Source organism: Anas acuta, chromosome 30 (genome assembly GCF_963932015.1).
Source record: "Anas acuta chromosome 30, bAnaAcu1.1, whole genome shotgun sequence".
In the NCBI taxonomy this organism is placed as follows: Eukaryota; Metazoa; Chordata; class Aves; order Anseriformes; family Anatidae; genus Anas; species Anas acuta.
In genome coordinates, this window is record NC_089008.1 from 1,599,032 (window position 1) to 1,616,738 (window position 17,707).

At 52.8% G+C, this 17,707-nt stretch overlaps 1 long non-coding RNA gene across 1 annotated transcript; it reads left to right on the forward strand.

The window, feature by feature from the left end:
* The first annotated feature begins 13,879 nt into the window (after positions 1-13,879).
* Positions 13,880-15,588, forward strand: LOC137846134 (uncharacterized). Its single transcript, XR_011090399.1, has 3 exons — positions 13,880-14,151; positions 14,352-14,408; positions 14,590-15,588. It is a non-coding gene; the product is annotated as an uncharacterized lncRNA (long non-coding RNA).
* The last annotated feature ends 2,119 nt before the right edge of the window (positions 15,589-17,707 follow it).

Sequence of the window (17,707 nt, forward strand, 5' to 3'; positions counted from 1 at the left end):
TCAGTGGATGATGTGTACACCTAAGTTGCATTATAATGACATGGGGGTGTTATTCTACCCACCTACAGAGATGCCCATTTTTGACCTACATGGACAGATATCACTGCAGGCATGTCATCGCGTGTGTGTGTCAATAGTGTGTGTGCACTGCAGATGTGGTTTTGCTTTGATGACAAATAAACATCTCTGACTTTGTGTTCCTGATGGCACCTCCGTCTCATGCAGCCACACATGGAATGGGACGGAGCAGACAGACAGACACCGAGACACAAAGGGCTGGCGGTGTCGATCTGAAGGGATGCAAAAAGCCTTGCAGACAGGTCTTGCCGAGAATAACTACACCAGCTCCTTCCTGTTTGGGGTGGTTTTATTCACAGTTCACAGATCGGCCGGCCTTTCCCCAGTGCTCTCTGCCTCTCTCAGAGAACCAGCTGCATCGCTTCTCACTTGCTCAGCTTTCTGCATGTAGTGGTTGTTGAGAGCTTTTGAATTGAGAGAGCTGCAAAACACAAGGGAGAACAAGGACTGGCCTTACTCTCGCAGTGCCCTCCATGGGGAAATGCTGGGAGCATGGAAGGAGGGGGATTCAGCCAGAGCACAGCCACGCAAAGATCCCAGGCTCCTGCCATCGGATGCACTTTTGGCTTGCATTTGCTCTCCAACAGCCTGCCATCTCGCAACCATCCCATGCACGCTCAGCGTGGAAGGCTGTGCTTGAGCTGAACTCACCCTCACTCTGCCCATCTCATCCACATTGGCATCTGGAGGGAGAACCTGAGTTAGTGTCCAGCCACACACAGCAGGTAGGGCTTCCCCATTCCCCACCACCGTTGCCCCCATGGTCATGGCTTGCCATGGCAAAGGCATCAGCACTTCACACAGTGCCTAGAGGAGAAGGGTGAAGAAGGGACTGGCACTTACAGAAATGGCTGGGGTCAGCAGAAGAGTCTTGAGCACTATCAGCACCACACAGAGGGATAGAGAGAGCACAGAGAAAAGGTGCTAAATGTCCTCAGGAACATTTCCACAAAACCCCTATTTCTGGAGTGTGTCTGTGATGAGAAGAAGGGGAGGGCCCCGCCATGCACACAACTCCCTCAGCACTGTAGGAGGTTTCTGGAGAGCATGGAAGATAGCTTCCTGACACAGCTGGTTAGTGAGCCTACCTGGGGAGGTGCCCTGCTAGACCTTCTGTTCACAAACAGAGAAGGGCTGGTGGGAGTTGTGGTGGTCGGCAGCTGTATTGGGCAGAGTGACCACGAAATGGTAGAGTTCCCTGTTCTTGGCGAAGTCAGGAAGGGGATCAGTAAAACTGCAGTCATGGACTTATGGAGGGCTGACTGTGAGCTGTTCTGGACACTGGTTGGCAGAGTCCCTTGGGAGGTGGTTCTGAAGGGCAGAGGAGTCCAGGAAGGCTGGGCACTCTTCAAGAGGGAAATCTTACTGGCTCAGGAGTGGTCTGTCCCCACATGCCCAAAGACAACGCGGTGCACAAGTAGTCTGGCCTGGCTGAACAGAGAGTTATGGCTTGAGCTTAGGACAAAAAAGAGGGTTTATAACCTGGGAATTATAAATTTTAATAATTATATATATATATATATATACACACAATGTATCATTATATTATATGATATTATATTATATTACACTACATTACATCATTATAATAACATATAATATATATTAAAAATATATAAAAATAAATATATATAATAAATAAATATATATAATATATATATTATTATATTATATAATTAGTTAATTAATTAATTATATAATTAATTGTAAATTATTAATTATAAATTAGTCTTGGAAGGAAAAAGGGCAGGCCTCTTGGGAGGACTATAAGGATTTTGTGAGGCTGTGTAGGGACAAAATTAGAAAGGCCAAAGCTCATCTGGAGCTCAATCTGGCTACTGCCGTTAAAGATAACATAAAATATTTTTATAAATACATCAACACAAAAAAGAGGACTAAGGAGAATCTCCAGCCTTTACTGGATGCGGGGGGAAACTTAGTCACAAGAGATGAGGAAAACGAAGAGCTGCTTAACACCTTCTTCACCTCAGTCATTAGTGGCAAGAGCAGGTGTTCTCTGGATACCCAGTACCCTAAGCTGGTGGAAGGGGATGGGGAGCAGGATGTGGCCCTCACCATCCATGAAGAAATGGTTGGTGACCTGCTACGGCACTTGGATGTGCACAAGTCCATGGGGCTGGATGGGATCCACCCGAGGGTACTGAGAGAACTGGCGGAGGAGCTGGCCAAGCCCCTATCCATCATTTATCAGCAGTCCTGGCTATCGGGGGAGGTCCCAGTTGACTGGCGGCTAGCGAATGTGACGCCCATCTACAAGAAGGGCCGGAGGGCTGACCTGGGGAACTACAGGCCTGTCAGTTTGACCTCAGTGCCAGGGAAGCTCATGGAGCAGATTATCTTGAGAGTCATCACATGGCACTTACAGTGCATCCAGGTGACTGGGCCCAGTCAGCATGGGTTTATGAAAGGCAGGTCCTGCTTGATGAACCTGATCTCCTTCCATGACAAAGTGACGCGCTGGGTGGATGAGGGAAAGGCTGTGGATGTGGTCTACCTTGACTTCAGTAAGGCTTTTGACATCATTTCCCACAGCATTCTCCTCAAGAAACTGGTTGCTCTTGGCATGGACTAGCGTACCCTTCGTTACGTTAGAAACTGGCTGGGTAGTCGGGCCCAAAGAGTTGTGGTGAATGGAGTCAAATCCAGTTGGAGGCTGGTCACTAGTGGCGTCCCCCAGGGCTCAGTACTGGGGTCAGTCCTCATTAATATCTTTATCGATGATCTGGATGAGGGCATTGAGTGCACCCTCAGCAAGTTTTCAGATGACACCAAGTTATCTGCTTGAGGGTAGGAAGGCTCTGCAGGAGGATCTGGATAGGCTGGACCAATGAGCTGAGGTCAACTGTATGAAGTTCAACAAGGCCAAGTGCCGGGTCTTGCACCTGGGGCGCAATAACCCCAAGCAGAGCTACAGGCTGGGAGAAGAATGGTTGGAAAGCTGCCTGGCAGAGAAGGACCTGGGAGTGATGGTTGATAGTCGGCTGAATATGAGCCAGCAGTGTGCTCAGGTGGCCAAGAAGGCCAACAGCATCCTGGCTTGTATCAGAAATAGTGTGGCCAGCAGGGCTAGGGAAGTGATCGTCCCCCTGTACTCGGCTCTGGTGAGGCCGCACCTCGAGTACTGTGTTCAGTTTTGGGCCCCTCGCTACAAGAAGGACATTGAGGTGCTTTAGTGGGTCCAGAGAAGGGCGACGAATCTGGTGAGGGTCCTGGAGAACAAGTCCTACAAGGAGCGGCTGAGAGAGCTGGGTTTGTTCAGCCTGGAGAAAAGAAGGCTTAGGGGTGAAGTTATTGCTCTCTACAGATACCTTAAAGGAGGCTGTAGTGAGGAGGGGGTTGGTCTGTTCTCCCACGTGCCTGGTGACAGGACGAGGGGGAATAAGCTTAAGTTGCGCCAGGGAGACTCTTTGGGCCTGGCTATCCAGCCAGTTTCTAACCCAACGACGCGTGCGCCTTTCCAGTTACGTTTCTCCCCACCCAATTCTCCATCCTGCCTAGGTCTCGCTGGACGGCACCTCATCTTCTGGCACAGGCCTCCCACTCGACTCCATCCCATTGACCACAACCCTCTGGCTTCTTCCCTTCAGAAAGATCACAGTCCACCTCACTACCAGATCACACTTCACACACTTCAGGTTAGCTGCGAGGATGCTGTGTGTGGGAGACGGTGTCAAAGACTTTACTGAAATCAAGATAGACCACATCCACTGCTTTAATATCATCTATCCCCCTGGCCATATCCTCAGAAAAGGCTCTCAGTTCGGTCAAGCACGACTTCCCCTTGGTGAAGCCATGTTGACTGCCCCTAATGAAACTTTTATCCTTGATATGCCTGGAGACAACGCCAAGGCTAAGTTGTTCCATCAGCTTTGCAGGGATGGAGGTGAGGCTGACTGGTCTATAGTTACCTGGGTCATCCTTCTTTCCCCTTTGGAAGACTGGAGTAAAACTTGCTTTCCTCCAGTCCTCAGGCAACTTTCCTGATGCCCATTACTTACCACAGATAATGGATAATGGCCTAGCAATGAATTCCACCAACTCCCTCAGCTCCTGGCATGAGCATCTTGAGCATCCCATCGTGACTAGTGGATTTATGGACGTCCAGAGATGTTTATTTTTCTTCTAAACAAAACGACATCTCCAGCACACATGCCAATTCTCAGACACATGCAAGCACCTCCCTGCAGTGATACCGGTCCCTATAGGTCCAAATGTCCATCTGTGTGGGTGCAAGGAAGACCAGCCCTGTGACTTTATCATGCAGTTTAGGAATACATAATTTCCAGTGAGCACAGGGAGATGGTTTCACATGAGGAAAAACCATTGATACACTCACAATATTACTTGGTACACCTGATATAGTTTAGAGGTATTAATTTATTGCAAACAGAGATATGAGTCCTTCATCCTCTTGGCTAGACACATACAGCCATTCCCTTTGAAACAAAACCCCAAAGAAGCCCAAATGCAACCCGCAGCCCCACGTTATGGGTGCACAAGAACTCTGCAGGAGAGCAAAGGCATCTGTGGACAAGGCTCCTGTGCCCTTGCCCTGTGGCTGCACTATCAGGTCTTGGTGCGGGTCACCATGGCGTACGTTGTGGTGTTTCTCATTTGCCGCACGGGAGGAGGCTTTAGGGGGAAAAGAAACCCTGTTACTTCAGCTGCTGACTGTGAGCCCTGCACAATGAGCGTGCACCAGGCTGCAGGAGTGCAGAAAGGAGCTGTGCACAGCTGTGCCACGACTCACCCTGTCTCGTCGAACATGGGCAATGGTGGAGTCTGTGGGGAAAAAACACTCGATGATCCCTTGCTGATTGGAGTGGGGTAAACCCCCGCGAGCTTTGGACATCAGCTGCCTGAGGTCAGATCTCAACGCGTGACCACATTTCCTCTCCCATCACCCTGATCTGGGACTTGAATTAAGCAGCAGTGGAACAAAGATGCTGAGGTTTTGGTGTATTTCCACCATTCTGTGGCATCGCCTCTCTTTGCACAGCCAGCACACCTTGCAAAATGCTCTGTACAGGCGTGGGTAAAAAAGGTTGTGCTGCAACTCGTGCTAAGTGCACGTAGGGTGGGGATATATCTGTAGCCTATCGCCCAACCACAACATCCTCCCCTGGCTGCTGCCTGTGGTTTCAGAATGAGCTATAAAATGTTTTCCCCACCAGTGCAAGGAAACAGAGCCACATCTTTCGTTGCTGTGATGTGCTTTGTGTAGTTCTTGAAGCAGAAATGACACTGAAGAGAAACTGAAGAAAGGACAAAAGCAGAGGCTGAAGCAGGGGAAATGCAGCCTGAGGCCGGAGCTGGTGTGGAAGGAACCCCCCAAGCAAAAGGGCTTTGTCCCTGGGAGCACTGGGATGCTGCCATGTCCCTTGTGCAGGCAGCAGCCGCACTCTGCATGCAAGGAAGAAGGACGACGTGAGGTGCTGGAGAGAAACCTGGTCTTGATGAACAGGCAGGGATTTTGTATGTCCCAGTGGGAAATGAAGTGCTGGGATTCCACCTGAGACGGGTGCATGACTTCCCCCAAGGGAGGAGGTAGTACTCACATGTGACTTCGCCATGGTCTGTGGTTTCCATCTGTGGGCTGTCAACGTGCTGCTGCCTGGAGAGGAATGGAATGGTTGTTGGGTGTGCGTTTGTGGTGAGGTTGCCCCATGACAAACGCACTTGGGTGGTACATTCCTACATCATGTGGTGAACTGGAGTGCAGCAAATAGCAAGCCCCATCCTCCCTGCCTCCAGCACAGGGAATGCAGCCACACACACACACAGAGAACACTGTCCCTCGCCAAGGAGCACCCCAGGGCCCCGCCATGCACCCAACTCCCTCCAGCAAACCCCACAGCCAGCAGCCCTTGGTGCTCACCTTGGGCATCTCCCTCTGCAGGCACCTGCAAGAAGAACAGGGGCTGAGGTGCACAGGCCAAGGTGCAGCCCAGCCCTGGCTCCCATCTCGGGGCTGGGGGACGAAGGCTGAAGCTCCCCAGCTCCCTCAGCAGCCTCCCCAGATGGGCTTCTCACAGCCATCACCCCCAGGCACTGTCTGCCGCAGCTGCACACCCCGAGGTTCGCACCACCTCTTTTGTCTCTGCACCAGCCCCGCAGCTGGACCCCCACGGCGTCAGCTTTTCCCCCCTTTTTTCGCCACTCCCTCACCTTTCCTGATGGCAAACCAGCTGCCTGTAGACAGGAGGACGAGGCCGACGGCCGCCACTGCCAACACTGTGCTTTTGGGGAGAGTGTGAGGGATCCATGCATGTGGAGCAGGGGGAGAGAGGGTCTGAAGGCAGCGGGGTGTGATGGAGAGAGGCAGGGAGCAGGACACACCCGTGCAGCTGTCACAACTCCTGCCTGGTAAAGCTCCTGCTTGTCCCCATGCCCTGGGGAAGGCAGCACAGCACGCCCACTCCCCATGCTCGGGTTTCTGAGGGTGTAGGAGGGAATCTCTCACCTGGGGGTGATGGACTTGCTGGGGAGTTCACCACATTGCCTGGCAGGACAAAAAGACAGGCTTAGTGTCTACAGTGCACCCAGATCATTCCCAGAATGAGCCTCAGCCCCACGGCCACATCCCCCATCGACAGCCAGCAACATCCCCAGGGAACGAATAAAAGTGCCTGTGGCTTTTGTGGCAACCTGGGCCCCCATGGATCAGCTGTCTAAATTCCCTCGTGAGTGGTTAAGAATAGCTTGGCCAAGGTGTGCCTGCCAGTTAAATATAGCACCACCACTCTCACCTTTCTGTGATTCTGGGGGCTAGAGGATCACACAATCACAGAATGGCCAAGGTTGGAAGGGACCTCTGAAAGTCATGGAGTCCAGCCTTTTGGAGAGCAGGATCAGCAAGGACAGACTGCACAGAATGGCATCCAGGTGGATTTGGAATATCTGCAGAGGAGACTCCACAACATCTCTGGGCAGCCTGTTCCAGTGCTCTGTCACCCTCCCAGTAAAGAAATGCCCCTCATATTCAGATGGAACTTTCTGTGCTCCCATTTGGGCCTGTTGCCTCTCATCGTTTCCCTGGGCACAACTGAAAAGAGACCAGCACCATTCTCTCAACTCCCTCCCCTCAGATATTTATAGACATGGATGAGGTCTCCCCTCAGTCTCCTCTTTTCCAGGTTAAAAAGGCTCAGCGCTCTTGGCTCCGGTCCTCTGATCATCTTTGCAGCCCTCGTCTGGACTCTCTCCAGTAGTTCTATGCCCCTCTTGTACTGGGGACCACAGAATTGCACCAAAATGCTTTGTGTTCCATGCAGAGAAATGATTCCTTCCCAGGAGCTCTCGCCCAGAGAACAAATTCCCTCTCCCTTGCCATCACCACCCCACACACACCTCTCTTCAGTCACCCATCCCCACGCTCAACCTCACCTGGGGAGCTGCAGATGCCCTGGGTGGTTACGCCAGCACCTGCAACTTGGGGCACAGTGGGTTTTGTTTAGAGGGAGTGAGAGCTGGGGCACCCACACGCTTGTGCCCATGTCCCTATTGCTGGGTCCTTGCCGTGTCCTCCCTGCTGTGTCCTTGCCCAGCACATGACAGTCATCCCACTTGCCCTGCCATAGGCTCATCAATGCACAGGGCAGACCTTGGAGCATCCCTGGCTCAACCCAACATTCATCCACATCCCCAGCCCTTGCTCTCTCTGAATGGGCTCTGCAGAGCCCCATCTCTGCAGCAGAGGTGATGCTGCAGGGACAGGGGAACCCCTTGAGAACAACTCTCTCTCTCTAGGGGCTGCCTTGGAGGAGAGGGAACACTCCCATGGGGGAACCACCCCAGAGCCTGCTGCAGCACACAGCTCCAGCCTCAGCACAGCCATGTGGTGGCAAGTGCCTCCATCCCTTCTCACCCCTCCAGCCCGTTTCTCACCAGGGACATTCAGGATGCGGCCAGCACTGAGGGCAGAGCTCCTCTTGTATTTCTTCTCATTCCACTCCTGGTACCCACATGTATATCTTCCTGCACTTCTTGATGTGATGTTCAGGACCACGGAGTAGTTCAGCTGCCCTTGATGGGCATTCACACTGTACACCTCCTTCCCATCCTTGCAGAAAATGATTTTTCTTACAGGTGACACCACAGGGAGAATACACTTGAGAACAACTCTTTTACCTGGCTGAGCAGAATTTGAGTTCATTTGGAGAGCAGGAGCTTGGAGATCCCCTGGAGGACACACAGCAGTGAAGGGCTGCTATAGAGCAGAGCTCACAGTGGTTGGGCTTCCAAGTGCCCTGGGTCTGGGAGGGAAGGACTCACGAGTACCTGGGGGGCTGCAGATGTCCTGGGAGCTCATGCTGGCAGCTGTACCTGGGGGCAGAGAGGCATTTGCTGAGAGGGGCAGAGTCCAGGCTCATCCAGATTTTTGTACTCCCACATTCCCCCTGACTAATACCTCACTGCAAGCACACATCCTCACATCTGCGTGTTTTCATGCTGTATCTCTTGATACAGCATAATAACGTCTTGAACAATGCCAATCCCAATTCCATCTTGTGGAGATTTCATCTTCTAGGTAAGTCCCATAGCTCTGTAAAGACCTCAGCGCTCCTAGAGTCTCAGAGCAATACTCTAGAAAAATTTATGGTGCTGGAGAAGTGTGCCGCTTGCTCAGATCTGTATCATACTTGGAGGAAGCCATCCCCATCATGCCTTGCCCAGAGCAACGATGCCCCACAATACTGCACACCTGCCCCACACACACTGTCCCCATCCTCCCCTGTGCCCACTACTGGCCTATCCTGCCCCCAGCAGCAGCCCTCCAGCTCTCAGCCCCCACACCCAGCAATGCCCCAACTCACAGAGTGCCAGCAGCAGGATGGCAGGGCCAGAAGGAGACAGCCTTGCCCATGGCGCCTGCAACTGCATCTTTTGGGGTGCTGCTTTAGGGGAGCACCATCTGCCTTGAGTTTCTGCTTTGCTCTGAACTGGGGATGGTGTGACAGTAGCTTGCGGTTCAGCTGGGACCTGTGCTGTGGCCTTTCTGTTACCGCCTGAGCCTGGCCCACAGCCAGAGGCTCTCATCAGTGGGGGCCTTGCCTAAGAACTTGCTACATACGCTACTTTTGTTGAGCCCCCACTGGTTTTTCTGTCCTCTCACACACTGCAGCACACGCTAGATTTACTTGTATGTCCCTGTAAAGAGCTCCTGCCCCTTGTGCCCACTCGGATTTGCTCTCTCCTGAACACATCACTCTGCTTCTCTTCAATGTCTGCAAAAATGATGGCATCAGGGGAATCCTGCACCAAGGCCAAAGTGACTTCAGAGCTCTGGGGCAGCTGCCAAGGCTGTGGGCAGATTTCTCCTTCATCCCGTTGGTGAATCAGCTTACGAAGAACTCTCAGGGAGTCTCAGCTGGGGCCATAGTGCTGCCAGCACAGCACTGTTGGAGCCATCTGCACCCACACTTTGACCCTCGTGCGACCACACAACAACCAGGAAAGGCAGAGGCTTTGTCCTGAAGGCACCTGAGCTCCCCCACGCTGCTCTCTCAATTCCCTTCTTCGAAGGAAGGCGCTGAGCCAAGGGAAGCAGAGCAGTGGCAGCACATCCCTTGGGCATGCTGCCACAGCTGCCTTGAACCCAACAGCAGCGGGAGTCTGACGAATGTGTGGGGGTCATGCTCTGAGCATGGGGCAGCAGGCTGGGGACAGCATAAAGCGCAGAGGGACATCAGAGCTCCATGGGGACAGGGACGTCTCCAGGCTGTCTGGCCTCATGGGCACCGTGACTGCATCTCTCCAGGGGTAGGGTGATGATGGGGGCAGACAGCAGCAGGAGCAGGCTGAGGGCAGAGCGCAGGATCCAGACCTCCAGGGGCATGGCTGACCCTGGGAGAGAGGAGGAACACAGTGTGGCCAAGGCAAGCCTTGGAAAACGGCTGTGCTGGGAAGGGCTGATGAGCAATGTCTCACCTCTGGAAGGGAGCTGGGCCTTGTGTGAGGGGCTGCTGCCTGTGGGAGACATGAACACTCTGTGAGTTTCTGGAGCTCTTTGCTGGGACAATCCCAGATGCTGAGCAGACCCTGAGCTCGTGTCTTACTTCCCTGTGTACATAGTGAGCATTAACAACCGAGCCCTTCTCAGTTCCCTGACATAGGTTAGTAAAGGTATGATGGAGTGCTTGGAGCAGTAGTGGCACAGTCCAGGGCCTACTGATATCCCCAACTCTTGCTTTTTTTACATGGGCACTGCAGAGCCTCATGTCTCAGCAGAGGTGCTACTGCAGCTACAGGGGAACTCTTGAGGCAGTTAAAGATCTTTATCTGCCGTTAAAGATAACAAAAAACGCTTTTATAAACACATCAGCACAAAAAGGAGGACTAAGGAGAATCTCCAGCCTTTACTGGATGTGGGGGGAAACTTAGTTACAAGAGATGAGGAAAAGGCAGAGGTGCTCAATGCCTTCTTCACCTCAGTCTTTAGCGGCAATACTGGTTGTTCTCTGGATACCCAGCACCCTGAGCTGGTGGAAGGGGATGGGGAGCAGGATGTGGCCCTCACCATCCACGAAGAACTGGTTGGTGACCTGCTACGGCACTTGGATGTGCACAAGTCGATGGGGCCGGATGGGATCCACCCAAGGGTACTGAGAGAACTGGCAGAGGTGCTGGCCAAACCACTATCCATCATTTATCAGCAGTCCTGGCTATCAGGGGAGGTCCCAGCTGACTGGCGGCTAGCGAATGTGACGCCCATCTACAAGAAGGGCCAGAGGGCTGACCCGGGGAACTACAGGCCTGTCAGTTTGACCTCAGTGCCAGGGAAGCTCATGGAGCAGATCCTCTTGGGAGTCATCATGCGGCACTTGAAGGGCAAGCAGGCGATCAGGCCCAGTCAGCATGGGTTTCTGAAAGGAAGGTCCTGCTTGACGAACCTGATCTCCTTCTATGACAAAGTGACGCGCTGGTGGACGAGGGAAAGGCCGTGGATGTGGTCTACCTTGACTTCAGCAAGGCTTTTGACACCGTCTCCCACAGCATTCTCCTCAAGAAACTGGCTGCTCATGGCTTGGACTGGCGCACGTTTCGTTGGGTTAGAAACTGGCTGGATAGCCGGGCCCAAAGAGTTGTGGTAAATGGAGTCAAGTCCAGTTGGAGGCCAGTCACTAGTGGTGTCCCCCAGGGCTCGGTGCTAGGGCCGGTCCTCTTTAACATCTTCATCAATGGTCTGGACGAGGGCATTGAGTGCACCCTCAGTAAGTTTGCAGATGACACCAAGTTAGGTGCGTGTGTCGATCTGCTCGAGGGTAGGAAGGCTCTGCAGGAGGATCTGGATAGGCTGCACCGATGGGCTCAGGTCAACTGCATGAAGTTCAACAAGGCCACGTGCCGGGTCCTGCACCTGGGGCGCAATAACCCCAAGCAGAGCTACAGGCTGGGAGATGAGTGGTTGGAAAGCTGCCAGGCAGAGAAGGACCTGAGAGTGATGGTGGACAGTCGTCTGAATATGAGCCAGCAGTGTGCTCAGGTGGCCAAGAAGGCCAATGGCATCCTGGCTTGTATCAGAAATAGTGTGGCCAGCAGGGCTAGGGAAGTGATCGTCCCCCTGTACTCGGCTCTGGTGAGGCCGCACCTCGAGTACTGTGTTCAGTTTTGGGCCCCTCGCTACAAGAAGGACATCGAGGTGCTTGAGCGAGTCCAGAGAAGGGCGACGAATCTGGTGAGGGTCCTGGAGAACAAGTCCTACAAGGAGCGGCTGAGGGAGCTGGGCTTGTTCAGCCTGGAGAAGAGGAGGCTCAGGGGCGACCTTATCACTCTCTACAGATACCTTAAACGAGGCTGTAGTGATGTGGGGGTTGGCCTGTTCTCCCATGTGCCTGGTGACAGGACGAGGGGGAATGGGCTAAAGTTGCGCCAGGGGAGTTTTAGGTTAGACGTTAGGAAGAACTTCTTTACTGAAAGGGTTGTTAGGCATTGGAACAGGCTGCCCAGGGAAGTGGTGGAGTCACCTGGAAGTCTTCAAAAGACGTTTCGATGTAGAGCTTAGGGATATGGTTTAGTGGGGACTGTTAGTGTTAGGTTAGAGGTTGGACTCGATGATCTTGAGGTCTCTTCCAACCTAGAAATTCTGTGATTCTGTGATTCTGTGATTCATTTCTCCATCCAGGGTCTCCTGTGGAGTAGGGGAACACTTCTGAGGGGGAATCACACCTGAGCCATGCCCTGTATGATGAAGCACACAGCTCCAGCTTCTGCACTGTCCACGTCCCACTGACCCCACAGCCCTGATGAAGAGTCGTGTCTCATCTGACACAGACAGGGTCCAAGGGGCTCTGAAAGGAGAGCACCCAAACTGACTGAGGACTGGCCATGAGGACACGGAGCATTCCCTTCATTCCCAGGGAAGTCTGTGGTCCATCAGAGCCTTGATCAGAGATATCACCAGCACACTCATCAGCCTGCTGTGCCTCACATACTACTATCTACTGACGATATTGCAGACAGCTGTGGAGGAAATTGTGTCCTATAGTCTGAGGGAATGGATAAAGCTTCCAAGGCTTTGGGATGGTTGGTGAAAGAGTCTGGAGCACAAGTCCCTTTCTCTTCCCTCCATCCATTCTGGGGTGGTGACATTGGATGGAATAGAAAGATCTGGTCCATAAATGCTTGGCTCCGTGACTGGTGCAACAGGCACAAATTTGTTTTAGCAGGACTACAACAAATGGGGTTGTAGCAGGGCTTGTAGCAGTGGGGCAGCACCCCACAGAGATGTTCATCTGATTCGTGTCAATATGGAACAATGCTAGGGCCGCATGGTATGATGAATGTGACCTTCTGTCTTTCATACACTTATATAACCAAAAGTCTAAGAAAAACAGAGTGGTTAATGTGTAGAGTACTTTTATCTTGCAAAGGAATGGTCCAGCAATTCATGTCAATAGAGAGCTTGAAGGGAAATGTATTTGTAGGCTTTTCCTTGAAGTTTCTGATATCTCGGGGGAGGGGAGGGGTTAGAATAACTGCTACCTATTATGACTATTGCATGGGATACTTTGCAAGTCTATGATAACTGGCCAGGAGAATAAGGAGAAGGGGAAAGCCGAAGGACCACTAAAAGACAAAGCTTGCAGGGGACGCTGCACAGGTCTCTGACATTCAGCCAAGATGGACAAAGGAGAAGGACAAGAGGGAGGAAGACTAGGAGCCTTCAGCATGAGAGACCCCCAGAGGGACCACTGGAGACTGATATGCATGCTCCAGCTGGAGGTGTTTGGATTCCGGAAACTAATTATAATAACCCTGGTTTTTCAGAAGTAGTAATGAATATGTATTAGCCTAGAGCATAAAAATCATCTGCTTGATGTAACTGGTGTGTGTCTTGGTGGAGCAGAGACTGCCGGCGCACCCAGCGCTGTTTGCTTACCTTTATTCCTTTAATAAATTGTAAACTTTGATTATAGTCCTCTTTTGAAGACTGAGCCATTTATTACAACAACAATAATAACAGTAATGATGATAATAGTACCACTGGCTGGCAGAGGGACTCAGGCTGCACAGCATTGCACAAGCAACAAGAGTACAGAGTCTGAGCATGGGCAGGGGATGCAGCAGTGATGTGCCCACACGGGTGTGGAAGGGATAGAAATGGATTTTGGACAGGCTGTAGATGATTGCTAGCCTGATGGAGATCTGCAAAGCTATGGGCCAAATCTGGCAATAGGAAAAGAGGCATGATGTCTTTGTAAGGAGAATACTACCCTTGAGATATATGTAAAAACAGCAAGAGTTGCGGTGTGTGAGAGGACAGAAATAACAGCGGGGGCTCAAAAAAGGCAGCGGATGTAGCAGGGGCTGAGACAGGTTACACATTGATGAGAGCCTCTGGCTGTGGGCCAGGCTCAGGCGGCCTCAGAAAGCCCAGAGGGCAGCTCCCAGCTGCACTGCAAGCCTCTGCCCCACCATCCCCAGCTCACAGCAAAGCAGACACCTGAAGCAGACGCTGCTCCCCAAAAGCAGTGCCCCAAAAGATGCTGGGGCAGGCGCCATGGGCAAGGCTGTCTCCTTCTGGCCCTGCCGTCCTGCTGCTGGTGCTCTGTGAGTTGGGGCATTGCTGGGTGTGGGGGCTGAGGGCTGGAGGGCTGCTGCTGGGGGTAGAACAGGCCCGTGGTGGGCACAGGAGAGGATTGGGACAGTTTGTGCAGGGCAGGTGTGCAGCACTGTGGGGCATCGTTCTTTTAGGGAAATCGGGAGGTCATGACCCCTCTAAGCAAAGCTCTCTCTGCCCCATGCTGCAGGTACTGGCGTGACCACCCAGGACATCTGCAGCTCTCCAGGATTGCAGGAGCATGGAGGTGGGTCCCAAAAATGAACATGTCCTGCGGAAATAGATGGGAAGAGAGAAGGGGATTATTCCCTCACAGTTCCCCCTATAAGCCCCAGGAGAGCAGATTCTTCCAGCCTTGGCATGCAGCTGGTTTTGCCACCCAGCAATCACTAACGATTGCCTGGGTAATCCTTCTGCCTTCTCTCCAGGTAACGACCAGACTCCAGTCCTGTACCTCAACAGTTCCAGTGCCCGAGAAGGGGAAACACTTTTGGTTCATTGTGTCATTGATTGGCAGTTTCCTGCTACACGAGTTGTCTTCTGCAAGAATGGGCTGGAGGAGTTCAGCCTGAAAGCCCAGCAGGGCAGGCTCATCTACGCTCTGGTCCTGAACATCACCTCCAGAAGTGCTGGGACGTACACGTGTGGGGACCAGCAAAAGAACAAGGAAAACAAGGTGAAGAACTCTGCTCTCAGTGCTCCCCGGACCTTGTCTGTGGCAGGTGAGACACGGCCCCAGGGTGGTGAGGGTAGAAGTTTTCAGAAAACTGCTGGGGCTGGAGCTGTGTGCTGCAGCAGGCAGGGCATGGCTCTGGGGTGGTTCCCCATCGGGAGTGTTCCCTCTCTTCAGAGGCAGCCCCTACAGAGAGAAAGCTGCTCTCAAGGGCTGTCCCCATCCCGGCAGCAGCACCTTGGCTGAGGAATGGGGCTGTGAAGTGCCCATGCAGAAAGAGCAAGAGCTGGGGATGTTGATGGACCCTGGGTTGAGCCTGGGATGTTCCAAGATCTGCCCTGTACATTGATGAGCCTATGGCAGGGGAAGCGGTGTGATTGTCATGAGACAGGCTATAGCCTGTACATCAGCAACAGTGTGGGATTGTTCCAGAAGGAAGAGCACAGTGGTGCTGGTTTGAGACACAGAAAGCTTCCTGCTCAGCAAGAACAAATAGGAAGAAAAAGGACTCGGGTGTGGCGGTGTGCGAGGTCTTGGCCCCATTAAGAAAAAGCCCTTTTACCCCACGGTGAAGGTGCTGGTGAGACCATCACTGATATCCACAGCCACGCAGGTGAGGAGGAGGATGAGGGTGTGTCATCTGCACAGGCACGTCCTGCTCCCTGCCTCTCCCCATCACACCCTGCTGCCCTCACACCATCTCTCCCCCAGCCGCATATCCCCGGATCATGCACACCCTCCCCACAGGCACAGTGCTGGCAGTGGCGGCCGTCGGCCTCGTCCTCCTGGCTGCAGGCAGCTGGTTTGCCATCAGGAAAGGTGAGGGAGTAGGGGAAGGAGGGAGAAAGGCTGAGGCCGTGGGGGTCCTGCTGCGGGGCTGGTGTAATGGGAAAGGTGTTGGGGGGATCCTGGGGGTGCACAGCTGGGGGAGACGGTGCCTGGGGGTGATGGCTGTGGGCAGCCCATCTGGAGAGGCTGCTGAGGGAGCTGGGGAGCTTCAGCCTTCATCCCCCAGCCCCGAGATGGGAGCCAGGGCTGAGCAGCACCTTGGCGTGTGCACCTCAGCCCCTGTTCTTCTTGCAGGTGCCTGCAGAGGGAGATGCCCAAGGTGAGCACCAAGGGCTGCTGGCTGTGGGGTATGCGGGAGGGAGTTGGGGGAATGAAAGGTCCCTGGGGTGCTCCTTGTTCAGGGGCATCTCCTGTGCAGAAGTCAGGAAGGGTGGGGCTTGTCTTTGGCTGCCCTCCAGTTCAATGACAAATGCAGGAAAGCAACACCAAAGGGCATAAGCCTCAAGATCCCTCCTCAGCACATGCACACTCCAGAACCATTCCATTCCTCTCCAGGCAGCAGCACGTTGACAGCCCACAGACGGAAGACACCAACTATGGTGACATCCAGTGTGAGTACTACCTCCTCCCTCAGGGGAAGCCACATGCTCCTCTTCCCATGAGAATCTTCTGCAAGTCCCCATGGAATCCTACCACTTCATTTCCCACTGGGAATAACAAAATCCCTGCCCGTTCATCAAGGCCAGGTTTCTCTGCAGCACCTCATGTCCTGCTTCTTCCTTGCATGCACAGCGCAGCTGCTGGCTGCACAAGGGACATGGCAGCATCCCAGTTCTCCCAGGGACAAAGCCCCTTTGCTGGGCGGTCCTTCCACACATGCTCCAGCCCCAGGCTGCAGTTGCCCCACTTCAACGTCTGCTTTTGTCCTTTCTTCAGTTTACTTCAAAGTGATTTCTGTTTTCATGTAGTTGAAAGGACTGAGGAGCAATGAAAGATGCGGCTCTCTTTCCTTGTGTTTGTGGGGAAAACATTTTATAGTTTGCTCTGAAACCACAGGCAGCAGCAAAGAGAGGATGTTGTGGTTGGGTGACAGGCTATAGATATATCTGCAACCTTCTTGCACCTCGCTCATGGTGCAGCACAACCTTGTTTACCCACGCTTGCACAGAGCAGCTCGCAAGGTGTGCTGGCTGTGCAAAGAGAGGAGATTCCACAGAAAGCTGGAAATACACCAAAACCTCAGCATCTCTGCTCCATCACTGCTGCTTAAAATTCATCCCAGTTCAGGGTGATGGGAGACGAAATGTGGCCAGGCTTTGAGATCTGACCACAGGCAGCTGCTGACCAAGGTCAGTGTGAATTTCAGCCCTCCACCAACAGGCAGCAAGGGATCATGTTGTGTTTTTTTTTGCCCCCACAGACTCCACCATCGCCCACGTTCAACGGGACAGGGTGAGTCGTGGCACAGCTGTGCACAGCTCCTTTCTGCACTTCTGCAGCCTGGTGCACACTCATTGTGCAGGGCTCACAGTCAGCAGCTGAAGTAACAGGGTTTCTTTTCTCCCTAAAGCCTCGTCCCGTGCAGCAAATGAGAAACACCACGACATATGCCACGGTGACCCACACCCAGACCCGATAGTGCTGTCACAGGGCAAGGGCACAGGAGCCTTGTCCACGGCTGCCTTTGCTCTCCTGCAGAGGACTTTGGGTGCATTTTTGTCTTCTCAGGGGTTTGTTGTCACAGGGAAGGGCTGTGAGTGTCTAGCCAAGACGATGTAGGACTCACACCTCCATCTACAATACATTAATACTTCTAAAGTATATGACCTATACCAAATCTTCCTGTGAGCGTATTGATTTTTTCTGAAAGAAAGAAAACCTCTCGCTGCGCTCAGTGGATGACGTGTACACCTAAGTTGCATTATAATGCCATGGGGGTGTTATTCTACCCATCCATGGAGATGTCCATTTTTGACCTAGATGGACAGATATCACTGCAGGGATGTCCTCGAATGTGTGTGTCAATCGGTGAGTGCACTGCAGATGTGGTTTTGCGTTGATGTCAAATACACATCTCTGACTTT